Source organism: Phasianus colchicus, chromosome 13, assembly GCF_987193195.1.
Source record: "Phasianus colchicus chromosome 13, bPhaCol1.hap1.1, whole genome shotgun sequence".
Lineage (NCBI taxonomy): Eukaryota > Metazoa > Chordata > Aves > Galliformes > Phasianidae > Phasianus > Phasianus colchicus.
Window position 1 is genome coordinate 12,471,746 of NC_143448.1, and position 17,771 is coordinate 12,489,516.

At 41.0% G+C, this 17,771-nt stretch overlaps 1 protein-coding gene across 9 annotated transcripts in view; it reads left to right on the forward strand.

Moving 5' to 3' along the window:
• The window catches only part of CDH11 (cadherin 11), a 742,884-nt gene that overhangs the window by 654,622 nt on the left and 70,491 nt on the right, over positions 1-17,771 (forward strand). For 8 of the 9 annotated variants that reach the window (XM_090149366.1, XM_090149361.1, XM_090149369.1 and 5 more), the window contains 2 exons: positions 4,955-5,085; positions 10,377-10,530. The gene's annotated coding sequence lies outside the window, so the exon portion shown is untranslated. The remainder of the gene's footprint in view (positions 1-4,954; positions 5,086-10,376; positions 10,531-17,771) is intronic. The other variant, XM_090149368.1, reaches the window with a different exon arrangement.

The window sequence follows — 17,771 nt, forward strand, 5'->3', positions numbered from 1 at the left end:
CAATTCTTTGGGATTCTCATTTATTGAGTAAAATTTATCAGATGAGCCTTTGACTTTCAGAGCAGAAGATGGATATTGTGTCGTCTTATGCCAGATGAGAAATTAATTTGGGTGAAATGAAAATCATCCTCTGCCTCAAGAATTACAGGTTAGATTGTTGCACTCATCTCACTGATGCTCTGAAAGTATGCTGCAGATGACAACAGAAGAGCACAGGTGTGTAAGAAAAAATAAATTTTCCATTAAATTCTATAGGAATGCGATTTAATGAATTAATGAAAGAAAGCAGGATGAAGCATTTTTTAATGTCATTTGAATTAATATTCAGATGTTAAAGTGCTGAATTCAGTCTTCGGTCCAGCAAGAAGCAAAATAATTCAGATCCATCTTCTGAGCTGATTTCAATCATGTGAACAAGAAATCTGACGCTTTCAAGGATGTGAGCACTGATACTGAAATACATATACCCATGCTTTAAACCTGTGCTCAAAGTTTGACTGAATGAGTAGCTAAAAGAATAATGGAAACCTCTCCAATAACTGTAGTGGAATGAATCCAGCTACACAGACATACTCTCACAGGTACCCACAGAGTTCCCTTCCGCTTGCTTGCAGACGTGCACATTCCGTTACGCTCTTCCATGATACTCAGTTTCTCTGCCAACTTTCAGGTCCTTAAAACAGGTTCTTTTGGCAGCTGCAAATGCTCTTATCAGCAACTGCATTTGAAATTTATCCAGCTCTCAGACAGTTGTAAAATCTTGCAAATTGAAAATCCTTGGATCTCCTGGGATGCCACTGTTTAAGATCATGTTTAATCTCCTTTTAATATCCCCTCAGCAGTTTGATCCTGATCTCACAGTGATGTAAATTCAACTGTCTTGAAGCCAATGTAAAACCTAAGAAAACCAATGTTGTTATTTTGGACTTATAGCACAAGAACAAAATCTGAAATATCAATGTTTTTTCTCATGGACGTTGAAAGTGGAAAACGTATGAAATGCATGGTCTTGCTTCTTCATCTTTATTAGCCAAAAAGATTTGTTTGATTTATTTTAGCTTGGTATGAAGAATAATTATATTAATAATTAATCAGGTATATTCTCTAGCTTCTTCATCTATTTGCACTTCTTTATTTTGCAGTTCTCCTATAGATAACTTTAATAGTTAACTTTGTTAACTTTTCAACAAAGCAGGTATAGAAATTGTAAAGAAATAGTATTAATTTAATTATATGAATGAATGAAAGGAAAAAAAATCTTCCTTTTTTTTCTGTATGCTTAGGAAAGTCAACCATTTTGGCATATTTGTAGCCATCACTACTTCAATTTTATTCTTAAAATTAAAAGGCTATTGTGGTCCATGGATCCAATCTCTATCAAAATATGTGAACGTCTGCATCCCTTGGGGAAATAAGGATATTATTTATCAACACAGTTTTTGTTTTCTAAAAACAATGCCAAGATTTTTTGTCAAGCTCAATAAATAAATAAATGCCTGGACAGATAATATACTACCATGTTCTTTATGTATGGCACCATAAAAATCAAGCTGTGTAGCCAGGACTCCATTCACAGAAGAACAGCTAGACTCCACTGGGATAGGTGAATAGTAAAATCCAAGGAATCTAACTGACTCATTTTACTTTCTTGTATGTATTTTCTTTCAATTTTATACTAATCTTGGTCCAGCTGACTGCCATATGTTGGAAAACATGGTGAGCAGCAATGGGAGATAACATCGACTTCTGTCTGAAATGATACAGAAGCCATCCACGTTCCAAGAAGATGCTTAGAAAAGACAAGAAGAGTCAGTATAATAGCTGCATGTCTAAAAGCAGAAAACAGCTACAGAGAACCTTGAGCAGGTTACTACACTGGAGAGGCTTGCAGGTACTGCTTTCCATGGAAATGAGTTCATCTAGATGCTAAACAGTTTAGTGAGGGCTACTTGCGCATTCTTAGACCACAGCAGCGGAAAATGCAGAAAGATGAGACTTTCTCTGTGTATGTATCATGGAAATGAAATCATTTTCCATGGATTAAGGGCTCTGCAGATCCAGAACATCTGTAATTTTCTCTGATACTTCTAGGATTGAGCCCCTGAGATTGTTAAATTGTATGAAATGCATTTCTTTGTGTTCTATAACCTGAACTCAGGCTGAAGAGGCCTAGTCCACGTGGAAAATTGCATTAGTTTCATTATTAATTATATATAATAATATATGTATAATATACATTATACAGGTTTTCTTCCTTTGTTGATTACATGTATTGAATTTTCAGATGGACTGCGTTTTACTTCTAGTTATATTGGACTGTGGCAGCATAGTTTGAGCATGTTTTCCATAGCGTATTAACAACCACAATATTTCACTTGGAAAAGCCTGACATTGTTTGATGTTTTAAGCATCTGTGTTAATCTACCTTCTGATTTTGAAAAATGGAAGGTAAACAGTAAGACATCTCAGATATTGAATCAACAAAAGATTTGTGTTATTTTTTTCCGTTAAAAAAATAGGAAAAAAAATCACCAAAAATACAAAACAAATAAAACAAAAAGATTAAATGACCAGTCAACTAACTGTATGTATTATAAAAAGTTGTATTTTTTTATAAATAACTTGGGATAGAAGTCTTGTATTTTAAGCATGGAAACACCCAAAATTAAATTGATATCCAAAATATAAGTTGCATAAGAATTGCTTAAATTTCCATGACCGTTGCAGCGATCTTATCCCTGTAGAAGTTTTCTGTAGTAGCTGTTAGACCATGTGGATGCACACTGGATCTGTGTGATGAGTTGATAGGAGTGCAGCTGTAGATGAGCCAGCACGAGTCTTGTCATCAGTGTGTACTGGTTGCTCAGTGCATAAAAACAGCTTGTTCAGCCCTTTCTCATGCGTGGATGCTGCAAAGCTGCTGGGTCTGATCCAGAGCTTGCTGAGGTCAAGGCAAAGCCTTCCGTGACTTCTGTAGTTATTGGACGTCCCCTATCAAGATCTCCCTTCTCGTGTTCCTCCAGATTTTTAACCTGAATGTCTGTACTGATTTCTAACAGATGTCTGAAGGAGACAATATTTTTTTCTAAGAAATTTGTTAGCTTAGCTATCTAGACATCAATTAAAGATAAATGTATGTCTGAGATTCCTGAAGAAGAACCTATCATTTTCAAATATGGCTTTTATCACCTCTTAATATGTAATTTATAACCCTTGGCCTACTTGTATATGAAACAAAAAATGCTGTGCAATGTTTTTGGTTTTGTTTTATGTTATCAGGAAACTTAGAAAAAAATATGACCACACTCTTCACATAGTTACCTGAATTCAGGTAAAATGATACTTCTTATGCATAGGATTTTCAAAACAATTATGCTCTTGTACTCAGCAATCAATGAAATTTTAAACCACACGGCAGGTTTATAGTAAAACAGTAACATTTCATTTTTCAACAAGTTTAATAACTGAGAATGTTTTCCTGTTTTTGTGATTGATTATTACGTGAATCATCTGATGTTTTTAGTTGTGACTCATCTGACAAACTGTAAGGTCTAGTTATATTTTTATCTTCTGATAAAAGCAATATTAAAAAATTATAATCTTGTGGACTTTAAATAGTCAAGCAAATCTATATTTCTTTTTATAACATTTTTATTCACTTCAGCTCATTTGAGAGAAATGACAGTATTTTTCAGTAGCAGATAGATGTTAATGCAGTGATAGCATATCACTTGGTTCAGTGTTGTATATGGCATAAACTAGAATTTATGGCTAGAGGTTTATCATTTTGTCATTATTTTGCTAGTCTATATACAACAGCTCAATTTATAATTGTTTACTGAACTCTTGCAGTTGTGATAGTGATTGATCTCCTGGATCTGTGCTACATGGCCATTCATATACTGGTGTAAAAATGCCTTTGATTATGGCCTTGTATGGATAGATAAGTAGCTACTGACTCATAGTACCTGGAAGAGCATGGGGATATACACAAAAATCACAAATAAAAATCTGAAATACGTGAGGCACATGCTGGGCAAGATTGACTATCTCAAGCTGCGGGCATTAAATGAAGAAAGATCTTTGTGCTAGATAAGCATGGCTGCCTGGTGTTTGTCAGTACGGAAGGGTTAGCAGCTGAGATTACAGGGACATCATTCTCTCTTAAATCTTCTTGGACACAGTTTGGACTATTTGCAAACTGATGTTAGATATATCCAATATACATGAAAAAGTATTCATAGCAGAGCAGAAATACATTCTAACAAATGTGTATTGTTTGGACAGAATGCAGGAAAGTGGGAAAAAATTATGAAGACTGTGTATTTTTTTCTTATGTTTTGAAAGAACCATAATCATTGATCTCAGATTCTTTGCAAAACAAGTGATACTCAGAAATGGAATTAAAAGACTGAATTACAACCAATTATTTAACCATGTTATATTTTGCTATTGAGTGATGCGTGCTGAAGCTGTGCATGTTGATGTGCTGATTTTTTTTTTCTCAACTTATTTTCTAATAAAATAAATTATATAAGCTACCTTCTCCATTCAAACCAGAAGCTGAATAGAGTAATTTATTTGAAGTCCTCATCCTTCTTGGCAACCCATTCAGACAATGCCGTATGCACAGGTGTGTAGTGTCAGAAATAAATGATTCTGAAGTTCCTAACTAAATAATACTTTAAGTGAGAAATCTAATTTTCTTATCTGTATTTCTAAAAACCCATTAGTGAAAGCCATTGATACATCACAATGTTTATGAAGTTTGTCCAAGTTACCATTCAAGCCTTTTTTCCCCCCTCTGAGTACTTCTATGCCATAATTTTTAGGTGCTAGGTTGTAACTGTAAATATGCTATAGTTCAAATCTACACTGGTCAGCAAACTCTTTGCGTGTAGTAGTTTTAAATTTAATGCCTTTATTAATACTATTCTTTGATAATGTTTTTCAGTGCTGTACAAACAACTCACCTGGAGCTTGATCCTAGATTGAACCTGTTCTGTAACCCAAGGAAAATAAAAGGCTGTCTTGGATGCCCTTGGAAATTTCTTGAGCTTGACACACCCCTTCACATCACAACAGGTAACTAGTCCAGTTCTGCCTGGTCTTACATGCATTGCAGCAGAGCTGAGGAAGTGGGACAATGGCCAGGATGCTGTGGCAGTTTCTAAAACTCAGTAAAATAGTCCCAAAATTTGCTCAGGGCTGTATCAGGGTAAGATGGTCTCAAAGTTCAGACAATGATAGAAATGTCTAATTGTGTATGCTCAGTACCTGCCAAACTACTTCCTTAGATTTTGTAAAACAAGGGAGCTCCCCTCATCAAAGTGTTAATAAAACCAGACCTATCTTTAAAAGATCTCTGAAAACTGGAGAAAAATGGACTTTTCTTCTACTGCTGCTTCAACAAATTTGGATTAAGTTTTGCTGTCTTTGATGGATGGGCACGTTCTTATCCCATGGCCCATGTCTGGCCACTTGAGTTTGACTGAAAATGAGGAATTTTATCTTCATTATAAAGATGAGTTAAAATGTAGAATGCCATCAGACCAGACTCCATCAGCAGTTTAAAGGGAAGAGGTTTTTTTGTTCTGGTATAGGAATGAGGCCTTTTCTTTCAGTAGACAGATAAAGGAGATAACCAAACTCCAAATCTGGATATCTCCTTGATGTGCCATCAGTCCTGGTTGTGAGAGTACTGTCCTGGGTACCACTTGGAATAGGTGACTCAAGCTGAAGATTTCTCTGTGCAGCTGGTGCATTGAAAGGAAGGTCCATGTGTACATCTGGAATGAAAACAAAACAAAACTGTGGAGCACCCATTTGTATTTCCATAGTTCCCTTGTTCTTCCTACTTCAAAATTCCCTTTTCTTTCCAGGTTTCAGTGCTTCAAGGAATATGCTGGTATATTGTTAACTTTGTGGAGATAGCTTTTGTATCTGTTGTTTTGCACTCTTTTTTTTGGTGTTTTTGCCTTTGTTTTAACCTTTCCCAAGGATATCAGAACATAACAACACTTTGTTGTTATAACAACAATATTCTTATATTTCCACAAGGAAGACTTTTTTATTAAAAAAAAACAACAACAAAAAATCCACACCAAAAACAAAACCAAAAACACAGCTTTAGATAATGGTTGTTTTGAACTGTACATTCTACAAGACGCACACTTTTGTAGGTTACATTCATCTTGTATACTTGTGTTCCCAACGTGCTAGTACTGTGGCTTTCATTAGTTTTCCTTCTTTTAGGTCATTAGGAAGAATTTTTTTCCTCTCTCCTTCAGTCCTGCTTTATGCATTTTCACATAGGAAGCAAATTTTGCTTTGTTTCTGAATTTGAAGGACATTTGGAGCAAACACGTTGTTTAGTCTATGAAATATCTTTTACTATGACTCTCTTCTATACTTCTTTTTCACTGTCTCTCTTCTTCCTGAACTCCCAGCTCCTGCTGCTAGCAATATGCCCTTTAAAATCTCAAATACTTTCCAAGCGAGAAGAAAAGTGAAGGAAATTACAGGTCTTTTAAAGGTAGCTGAAGTCATATGGGAAAACAGCTTGTAGGGCCTGGAAAAAGAGGGTCAAACATGGAAAGAAAGAAGAGTCTTTCACATTTATTGTGTCGGTGTGCCTAAGGTATTCAGTAAATGAGATGCTGATGAAATCTTTTGAACTGTAGAAGGCTTATTGGACTTCCATTTCTGAAGTTTGCAGTTCAAGGTTTTCCATACAAATTTTAATACAAATGCCCAGCTTAAACTTATGATACACCTGCTTATGTGTATTTCGTGAACTCAGTTGCAATGTTTCCGAGAACAATGATTCAATTAGCAGAAGTGCATGTACCCACTCAGATACTTAGGAAGCAAACCGGCTAGCTTATTTTGAAATGATAAATGAGTTAACTTACCAAGGAATGAGCAGAATTTTAACTTCAGATTCTGTAAGCTCACAGTAGGTAAAGAAATCTTTTTTTTAGGTTTCGCAGATTTGTTATCACAGATGCTCTTAACCTAAATATATGGATATCCAAAAATAGATATTGTTTAAAATATGTATAAACTTCCTTTATTTATGTCTAACACTGATTGCATTTTGCCACCAGGTTTCAAGCAGCTGTAAGTGGTAACTGCAGACCTTCCTGTACACCCCTGCTGCTCTGCCATGACTTCCATGGCAGCAGGATAGCTGAGGCCTGCTTTATGTTTCACATGTAATGTTTTGTAAAGACAGGTGGTGATTGTATTTGGAAGGATTTCCCATTTTAAGCTGGATTATTCTGCTACTGTTCACATAGAATTCACATTGGCTGCAACATGACCTTCGTAAAGGTAGTATCTAGCCTAAGGCTTTATAGGTAAAGAGTCACCAGGAGAAATAGTCTGCAAACACAGAATTTTGCAATAGTTTATCCTACTTTCCTCGCTTTCATATGTGGTAGGAATGACAAGGCACGACTTGGTCAGTCAGTGAAGTTCTTCTATCATGCTGTGAGTGCACACATGAGCTGCTAGAACTTTAGCTGTGTAGTTCTGTGAATGGTCCTGCTTACCTTCCTGTGTATTTCTCTTTATGCGAACCACTGTTATGTCTTGTGCAAGGACTCTGCAGTTGTTTTCCTGAAACTATGGCAAGGTTGTTGCCTGAATATAATCTATAGTAAAGGGAATATGACAGGTGTCTCATCTATCAGCACCATATATTGGTTTTGGTTTGACCACTTCTTTTTTTTCAGTATGTAACATAAAAAACAGGACTCATCTAACTTTAGATGGTTGTAGGTTTCCAGCATAAGCTGGTGATTGAGAACTTTCAGTGCATAGAGAGTGGTATCTCCAGCTAGCAGCCCAGTCCGGATAGAGGGACTTCTTTTTACTGACATTACGTACAATTCTAATTATTAATGTAGTCAGAAATGAAACTCAGCAGAGTGGTGCAAACACAGATTTCAGTAAGAGTTCTGTGTTAATTGTGCAGATAGGACCTTCCATCCATAGGTCCAATAAGAAGATAAATAAAGGAAAAATAATATTTGATCCGTTAGCTTAACTGTGAGATTTTAGCACAGAAAGAAGAGAGGAAACTCGAGGCACTCGCCAGATCAGATGTTACTGCCCTCATTTGTTAACATGCTTCCTCAAATGGAATTAATGAAACCTTCCATTATAGATCAATACGCTCTTTGACTAGAGAATATTATGGGTACCTATTGTATATGCTTAATTAGATTGAAATTGCTTTCACATTTCCTTTATATCCAAAAAACCCCTGATCTCAGCAGTTTGAGAAAGGGAATTACAGAAGTCATCCCCTCCACTGTGCTGCTGAAGCCAGAAGGAGAAGGGAAGAAGGGAAAATTCTTCAGCCAACTGCCCAGCCCTGGGCTTCAGTGAAGTGGTGATTTTGGCAGCCCCAGCAGCAGAGCTGTGCTAAGTAGAGCTGCTGCATTGTGCCCATAAAGAAAACAAATGGTAATTCTCATATTATTGTCACAGGAGACTGATGACACACTAAAGTCAATAGGTTTGGGCTGAAATTGTATGAAAGTATTTTGAGTTGTTGCCCTTCCTCTCATGTTTTTTCTCCAAAACCAATTTCTTGACAAAACTGTTCTAAATTAATGTGCATCACCTTTTTTCCTCAGCTACTTCTCCTCCAAAACTTTCTCAAATGCTATTCTTTTCATGCTTTATTTCTTGATAGAAATTTATTACTCTTCACATTTCCTATCAAAAACCACTTCTTCCCTCAAGCTACTTCTCTTACCACCACAGCCTTTTTCCTATCCAAATAGAGCCTTTAGTACTTCAGTATCAGTTAATTAGCTGTCTGGTTACCTCACGCTCCCAGCTCAGCCCAGGGTATTTCTGGTGTTTCCAGTGCCAGCCCCAAGCTCGGAGCACTCTACAGCAGCTGCTGTCCCTGTGGCTGGTGGGCACCATGCTCAGGGCCTGGATTTCGGGGCACCCCAGGCTGTCTCATGATGCAGGCAGGCCCTGCTTCCTCCCTGGATGAACTGGGATCTCTCAGCATCTCTCTGACGCAAATGGTAGCTTTAATTCTCAATCCCCAGCCCTGCAGACAGGAGGAAGCTGTTGCTCCTTCCCCAGGGCTGACACCAGGCCCAGGGCTTGCTGCTTGCTGGGCTGAGTTCAGTGCCTGCTGGCCTCCCTGGGATGCATTGTTTATCAGCTTCCCTCCTTCCAAATTCTTTGTTTGTACAGTGGGAGCTTTTTGTGCCAGTTTTTTTTTTTTTTTTTTTCTTTGCCTTGGAGTTATTGGCAGAGCTAATTAACCACAGCATATAAAAGCCTTGTTCTTCAGGGCTGAGCGGTGCGATCGCGGAGCAGTGCTGCCTGGTGGCGTGGGGGATGAGCGGGCGGGTGGGCTGCCCGAGGACGGGCAGATTCTTTTCACAAAGGTGCACCTAACCATTTCCAAACTGATTCTTGATGGGCTGTGCATCGCATCCCTCCCTCCCCGCGCTGTGTTTGAGCCTCCGAGTGAGTGGACCTTGGGGCTGTAAGAGGGCTGAGCACGTCTCGCAGGCTGCTGTGTGCCTGCGTGGAAGTGAGGCAGGAGCAGGATGTGGTGCCGCCGGGTTGGCACAGAGCATCTGCCACAGAGATGCTGAGCAGTTCTGCTCCACCTGGGCACTGTGCCCTGAGTTTTACCTTCGTGTAAGGAAGGGAGGGCTCTCCCCTGAGTCTCGAGGGCTCTGGGCTGCACAGGCTGAGATCTTCCATATGTAGAAGTGCATGGGAAACTTTTGTTTTTCCTGGAGAAATGTGTAATTATGTGAGGAAACGTGAGTGCATTCAGCACACCGCGCTCCTGCTGCTCGTCCACCCGAGGTGCTTTCCGTCTGTGTCAAGGTGTGTCCGGGCAGCACAGCCCCACGGTTTTGGCCGTGCCCAGGGCTTTGCGTGGGCTCGGGCCCCCCCGCGGAGGCGCTGCCGTGGGGTGTTCCCGTGCCGTCCGCAGAAGGGTGGTGGCAGGGCAGGGACGGGGCACAGCGTCCCGTCGGCACAGCGCGTTGGGCGGCCCCGTCCCCTCGCGGACGCGCGTGGGTGCCCGCGCAGCCGAGAGCAGCCGAGCAGAGCCGTGCGCGCGTGTGTGGGCTCCGCAGCCCCTCGCCCCCAGCCCCGCTTCTCCCGTGGCGGGCACTCGGGGCGCGGCTCCTGGGCGGGCTCGGGGGTTCGCTTCCCTCTGGTCTGGGGGAAGGGAGAAGGAAACAGAGAAGAAGCAACAGCCTCCAGCTTCTCCCTTCCTCTCATCTCGCTTCGCTCCCCCTTGCTCCCTCTCTCTCCCTCCCTCTCCCCTTTCCTCTCCCCTTTTCCCCTCCCTCCTTCTTTCTAATTCCTGCCACTAGCTCGGAGCCTCATTCAGCAGCCGCTGACGGTGGAGTGTAATAGGCTGAAGATGCTGCCGCCTCTGCTCGGCGTCTAGTTGTGAATGGGACTTGCCTCCTCTCCCCCTACTCCGGAGGTGGCCCCGGGAAGCCTCCAGCCCCGCTGGACTCGCAGGTAGGCACTGCCCGGAGCCGCGGGAGCAGCGCGGAGCCGCGCCGGCTTGGCGGAGCGAACGGGTGGCCGCGGAAGCGCTGCTCTCCCGTAGCGCACAGCAGCAGCAGCGCCGGGCGGGAGGATGCGTGCGTGTCCGCGCGTGGCTGCGCGGCAAACTTAGCGGCAGCAGCGCGGGGCCGGGCGGGCAGGTGTGTGCGGGGAGCGCGGAGGGGCCCGAGGGCTCCGCAGCCCCGGCGGGGAGAGAGCGAGCAGCGGCCGCCGTTGGGTTCTTGAGTGGTGCTTCCTTTCTTTCTCCTATTTTTATTTGTATTTTTTTTACTGGTATTCTTGTTTCCACATCTTGCCCGGGAGAGGAGGGGGGGGACTGGAAGGGAAAGGGTGAGCGTTTGTCTGTGTTGAAATGTTCCTCCGGATAAGCAGATACTGAAAGCTCCGAACTGCAAATCTTTTTACTTGTGCTGTAGCTTCCAGGCATGAAATGGATATGCAGAAATTAGGAGTGCATGAAATGAAGGGATATTCTATCCCGAATGAAAGACTTTGATTTATATCTTTCTCCTTTTATTGTCTTTTTAATTTGCTTGCTGGCTTTGAAATGCATTACTATTCACAAGGTACCAAAATGGTATCTGTCTCTAACATGGGCTGGTGCAGAAAGCATCAGACTCCTGGGTGAGACGTGCGTGAGCACATCCCCAAGAAAGGCAAAATAGATTGGGCTGTGGGTCCCCCATAAATACCATGAAGTTTCAGAATAAAAGTGCTTCCTGTGCAGTCCTTGGGGAGCGCATATAGCAATCTGACATCATGATACAAATGCCTTTACCTCTTATAGAAGCCCCCCCTTTTATTGTCTACTCTTTTAAATATTCATCTGCTGAGGAAAGAACCGGTATGTGTGAGGAGATCTTTGTACATTGCTACAAAGGACGGAGTGGCCGTGTAACACAGTATTTACCTACTGAGATATGTGTGACAAAGGAACCTCTTTAGCAAATGAGGTCACTAATTCAGAAATTGGCCTTTTATAAAAGAGAATGCTCATTTCTCCTTTCGCATTCCAGTGAGTAGTAACTCCCTGGGAAAGACTTTCTTCCTGTTGATTTGTGATGGCGATACAGACTGTGCAGGCTCTAATAAGAAATTAAATATTTTTAATTCTTTAATAATGAAACTGTTGAGTGAGAAAAGCACTAACAGATTCAGGAGGAGGGAAGCAACTACTCAGATGTTACTGAATGTCTGTCTGCCTCTTTTCCCCTTCCCTTCTTTGCTTCAGTGTTTCCAAAGTCAGTGTGATTTCTCCAGGTAGGGATTTTGCTCTTTTTTTTCCACGCTGGCTGCCCTATATCAATAAATGAATTTACTTTCAATATGGAAGTTCTGCAATAATTAATCTGGCATCTGCCTCAGTTCTGTCCACTGAGATTTGAAACACAAATCGATGGCTGTACTCAGTCCTTTGGATGATTTTATAAGGAGAGTACATGGGAGTGGAATTGCAGATGCTTGCTTATGAACAGCATTTTCATAGCATAGCAGTGCAAATCGTGTTGTTGGGAGATAGAGGCAGTGAGAATGAAGAGAAGATGATCTAGTTTTGGGCTTCAGATGTTAACATGTATTTTATAGCATATGTCTTTGTCGACCATACTACAGAAAACAGAAGTTTCTTACTGTACTTCTAGAGCCCTTCTCCTTCCTTTTGAGGGACAATGGCAAAATAAAGTTACAGAACAAAGAGCTACATCTTCAATAAAAGAACTAGACATTTTTGAGGGCAGTTACCTAAAAGGTACCTTTCTCCTGCAGACTCTTGTTCTTAGGCCCTGGAATGGGATTCTTCCATTTGTTTATTTAATAGTTTATTTATTTATTTCCCTCAGCTTCGCACTAGAGCGTCAGGTAATTAGCATGATGTTATTTATAGACTCCTCTACATCAGCTTCAACTTTGCTAACATTTTAAGTGTTTGTCCGTAAGAAATCACCAAGAGCTAGATTACTTCATTACCAGAAAAGCTGCTATGATAGAGCACATCAAGAGATAAGTCATTGCAATTTATCATCAGTAGTTTCAGAAGGAAATATGCATGGAAATGGATGACTGAGGGACAAAACAACCAAACTGAATCTTCTTTTGCATAACAATGTGGGGAAACTACAAAGATGAGAACAATTTTTGTGATCTATCTGATAACACGCTTTATAATATATCATATGATTCCCGCTTCAGTTTCTATACCATTTTAACAACATTTGTCATGTTTGATTTAGTTTGGGTGAAGTTCAGAATTCCAGGAGTTTGAGATTGTAATTTTTCTTCTCTGCAAACGCTGCAGCAAGGCATGCATTAAGTAATAGATTTCCACAGTAATCCCAGAAGGTATTTCCAGCACAGACACCATAATAATCTGAAGCAACTTCTGACTTAAAGCTTGTGTCTGCTCCTCCTGGGTGAACCTCTTTGGATGACTTTGAATCCATTTTGTGAGTTGGATGTTTTGCAAAATATCTTCAGTGTGTGAGAAGCAGAGGTCTCATCTGGAATCAATTAATTCAGAGCCGTTCAGCAGCATACTTCCTAGACGTTTTACAACTGAGTTTTTCTGTTAGCATTTAAAGCTAAAAATCCATACATAGTTTCCTATGCTGTACCCACTTAAAATGGTACTTCTTTCATGGTCCCTTTGTTGGGTCCAACCCAAAGATTAAGGAAATGGAGGTGGCCACCGGCTTCGGGGTAGCGTGGATCTCGGTCTTAAGAGGACTTACTTTGTGATTAAGCATTGGAGTTCGTGTTGCAGAATTTATTTTTTCTTTCCTCTCTCATCAGTTTAGGAACATTGTAGTCATGTAGTTGTAACACTCTTTAATGGTATGTGAGGACAAAACGTAGCCCTGTGTTTGATTACGAAATGCTCATCGCCTGTGAAACTGCCGACTCCTGTAAGGATGCCGAATTCCCAAACCCGTTCGTTTTCCTTCCCCGCGCAATAAAGGACTTTAGAGCCATCTGACCGCGGCCGGCGGATGCCGCAGCGACGCGCGGTGCCCGGCGGAGGGGCAGCGCCGGCGGAGCGGGGCCGGGCGGCCACCAGAGGGCGCTGTCGCTCCGCGCTCGCACCGCCGCCGCCGCGCTCCGGGCGCCTGAAAGGCGTTTTGTTACCGCCGGCAGCGGCGGCCCTCCCGGGGGAGCCGGGATTCAATCTCGCTGCGGTTCGGGCTAATGCTCAGGCAGTTTGTCAGGATTAACATCTTTCTAGTCGGCGGATCGCGTTACCTTCGGCGTCGCGTTACCACCTTGGCGCTCACTACAAAGTTTAGGGACGGTGCAAGTTGAGATTATCAGAGGAGCGCCGCAGCCGCAGCCTGGCTCTGACACAGACAGCGGCGGTCCTCTCGGCGCAGCGGTTTGTAAGGGATTTGCTGTCTCCCTTTGTCAAAGATGATGTCAGCTCGTGCTTTTCTGGGGGCAGGAGTATAAAGGTAGAAAAGATGATATGGCAAAACCAAAAATGTTTCTTAGAAGTATTGTCAGTGCTTGGGATATCTTCTAACAGCATCTTGGAGAGAAGAAAGGCATAGCAGGCTGAATTGGTCTTGTTTTACCTGTGCACATCTAGGTCAGTGGAGCTTACAGTGGAAAAACAGAGGAGGTTGCTGAGATCATTTCCCAAAATTCATAGCACCTTGAAACAGAAAAGATGAAGATGATCAGACAGTGTTACAGCCCATCATTGCAAATGCTGACTGAAAACAGCATACATAATGGTGTAGATTTTAAGTGATTGCAGAGTGGAAAGGGTTCTTGTTTCCAGCTGTCCTGTTCTCACCTTCCTCCCTAGACACCCACAGTGAGTAGGGGCTGGACATGGGCTGCACGGGGCTTTGGTTTGACTCAGACCAGTCACATTCCTGTGGATAAGAAAGAGAACCTACACGTAATGGAGTGCAGAATTCTGTAGCGTTATATCGTATCCATTTGGGCAGATACACAAGCAGAGAACTGAATGTGTCTGGTAAAAGTGGTTATGCATGACTTTGATGCCAAAAATGGGGAACTTGATGTCATAAGAGTTGTACCATTCTCTGTCAAGCAGCTGATTTGGGATGTTAGTTAAGAATTGTCTTAAAGCATCAACTCTTGAGAGTGTTAGTAACTACTGTGCTGGAAGTGAGCACTGCTTTGCTGAGGAGCCTGGTGTTGCAAAAAAGCACCCAAGCACCATTAGCTGCCTGTTCTCTGAGCTGAGCTTCAAGGTGGGAAGCACTCTTTATGTGCTGTTCGATGCATTCAAGGTGGTGGAAAAGTTAGAGCTGCCCTTCAGAGTACACTATGCACGGCTGGGACTGCAGCAGTGCCTCACAAGCCAGCAGGAGTTCGGAGACAAGTATGGGGAGCAGCCAGCCTGCTGCTGAGTGTGCCTGGAGGGAGGGAGACATTATGGCTAATTTTGCCTGACAAAGGCATAAGGCCTTCTTCCATAACTGCATGGGTGGTGCGGTGGCTTTCAGACATCTCAGCACCACTGAGCTCTGCTGGCTCCAAGAGCCATAATTTAGTTCTTCAATTTTAAAGTGCTGGCTTAAGCAAATTCTAAGGGGGCTTTGTGTTTTGTTGTTTTTTGTTGTTTTGTTTTGTTTTGTTTTTTCTCCAGAGTTTGGCAATGAGTAAGAAGCCTTTCCCTTCTGAAACAGCGAGGGTTCATCAGAATTCTTAATTGTAATGCAATGGCAGGCAGAGTTGGAGTAGCAGAAATCAATGTAAATGGATTAAAAGAAAAGTACCAAGTAACTGAGTACAAAGGAAGAGCCAGGTTTTTCATGAGTGATTGGTGAATGAAGCTGTAATAAGCTTCCAAGTAGAATTTACTATTATAATAATGTCCTAATAGTCCATCAACAGATGAACAGTACCTACTTTATAGACAAACTGACATAAAATTCAGTTGTGGAACGCAAAGTCTTATAAAGCAGACAAAATTGAAGAGAACTTGGAGACATGAATGTAAGCGATAGGAAATGCCTCTCTTTAATTTATGTGTATTGGTATGGCCTGACACAGTTCTGCTGGACTCCCAATGATTATTTGGAGACACAGGCCCACGTACACAAAGATCAGAGCAACGTGCAGAAAGAATTACACTCAATAACCCTTTAAAACACAGGGCACAGAATTTTCATGTCTGTGAGCTTGGTGAGCCCAGGAGTTTAGGTCTCTTCTATTCCAGCTTTGTGCAGTGCTATTAGTGCAAGTTTCCCTGCTTTACCAGCATGCATCACTACTGCTCCATAGTCTGAAAGCAGCCTGGCTTGGATGGTTGTGCTCAGTTTGGTTCTTCGCTTCTATCCTCACACAAACAAATAGGATAGAAATGCACCTTATGGCTGCACTTAGCAGCTCCTGTTCCTTTTCACATGAGCTAGCGTGGTAGGCAAAAAAGTTCCTTAATGTCAGTCATATTGAAGAGCTGTTTCTTCTGCACTGCACTTCAGTAATCTTCATTTTATGCGGAGTTATCATCAGATATTCCATTAGGAAGTTTTACATTTAAGGTTAAACTGATGGCATAGAAACTCTAGTTCAACATAAATTTTATCCCAGTGAGGCTGCTGATATATATTTTAAAATAAAATAAAACTTCAGAAACATATTAATTGGTCTCAGTGGTTAAGTTAAATAGTTAAATACATGCATACATATCATTCTGCCAAGGATAAGTCATTAGTTCAATATAAACCAGAAATGATAGCTCTATTTGAATCAGGAGACTAAACCCTATTTCCATTCATGCTAACTGTTTTATTAATACATGCATGTGTCGGCATTGAGTCATAAATTTAAATGGTCTGTCCCTTCTTGATTTAAAGTAATTATCTCAAAGATCTTGGCTGCTGAATGAATAACTGTAACTGTGTTACTTTTATCTTTTATCAACTAACCATTTTTTTCTTTTGTATGTAGACACTGTCACGCAAAGAGTTTGTGCAAAGTTGGATAGCATTTAATAATGCAACATTGGAGACAAAACTATAAGTATAGCAGAAATATATACCAGAATGCCTGTAACTGTACACGGCTTTGTGCAAGTGTCCTTGGATCTTTTGAGCTATTTAGTCTCATACCCTTCTGTACATACATACAACTTGTGTGCGCTTTATGCACACATATTTTCATTTCACGCTTATTTAATTTTTTGTGTTTTACTAGCAAATTTTAATTGATGCAATAAACTAAGAAATAAAGCCTTTAAATTGTTTGCAAACAGTGACATTCAACAAGTTTATTCCTAAATTTTGGAATTAATAATTTAATCTGACAAAAATCTTGGAGGAAATAGAGGACTTCAAATAGCATTTAACAAATAAAAAGAACGACTCGTCTCATTTGCATTAGAAAATGCACTTGAACTTTTAGGATTAGATACTGCCCTTTTCAGAGCATGATTCTGAAAGGCAGCCTTTAGTTTTGGAAGAACTGACTGAATATTGACTGTAGCTATGTGTTTCTAAGTACTGTTCAGTTCATTTTACTTCACCAATCAAAACAAGATGTTAAGGTGTATCTTTATTACAGCATACTTTCTAATTGGGGTAGATGTGTTTGTAAGCTTTCTCTGAGAAGTGACCAATATTAAAACAGCTGAGTGCTGCTCAATTGATTAATATGAGCAGTACTGTGATCACAGCCTCCCGTTTCATGCTGCAGCCATCACTGTCAGCTGTAGAGATGACCACTCTGATGACGCTGACAAATTACTCAAACTTTTATCCAATGCAAACAGTGAGCAGATATATTTAAGGATAGCTTTTCCTTGCCATTCTCTTTCAGCATGTTTGCTGGCAACTGAAAATTCAGTGAAGATCTTTAATAATGCTAGTGAACGTTACTGTTCATTCAGCTTTTCGAACCCAATTTCTTCCAGACGTAAGAGCTTCCAACATTTTGAAAAGCAGTTGAATGATAATTTTGTTTGGGGCCCTAGTTCAAATAGAAAACTTTGTCCATTGCTGATTGTTGCCTTTTTATTTGTTCCGGTTGTAGCCGGTATAGCTCAGAGAGTATGGCTGATTAGTATGCATTTCAATTCTTTTTAGCATGGTGGCAATTTACATAGCATTTCTTTTTTCTAAAGCAGGAATGAAACATAGCAGACACTGGCATTTAGATACAAACAATTTATCATTTACATACAAAAGGGCTGATTAGGTAACAAGACAAGTGACTGGAGTTCAGAT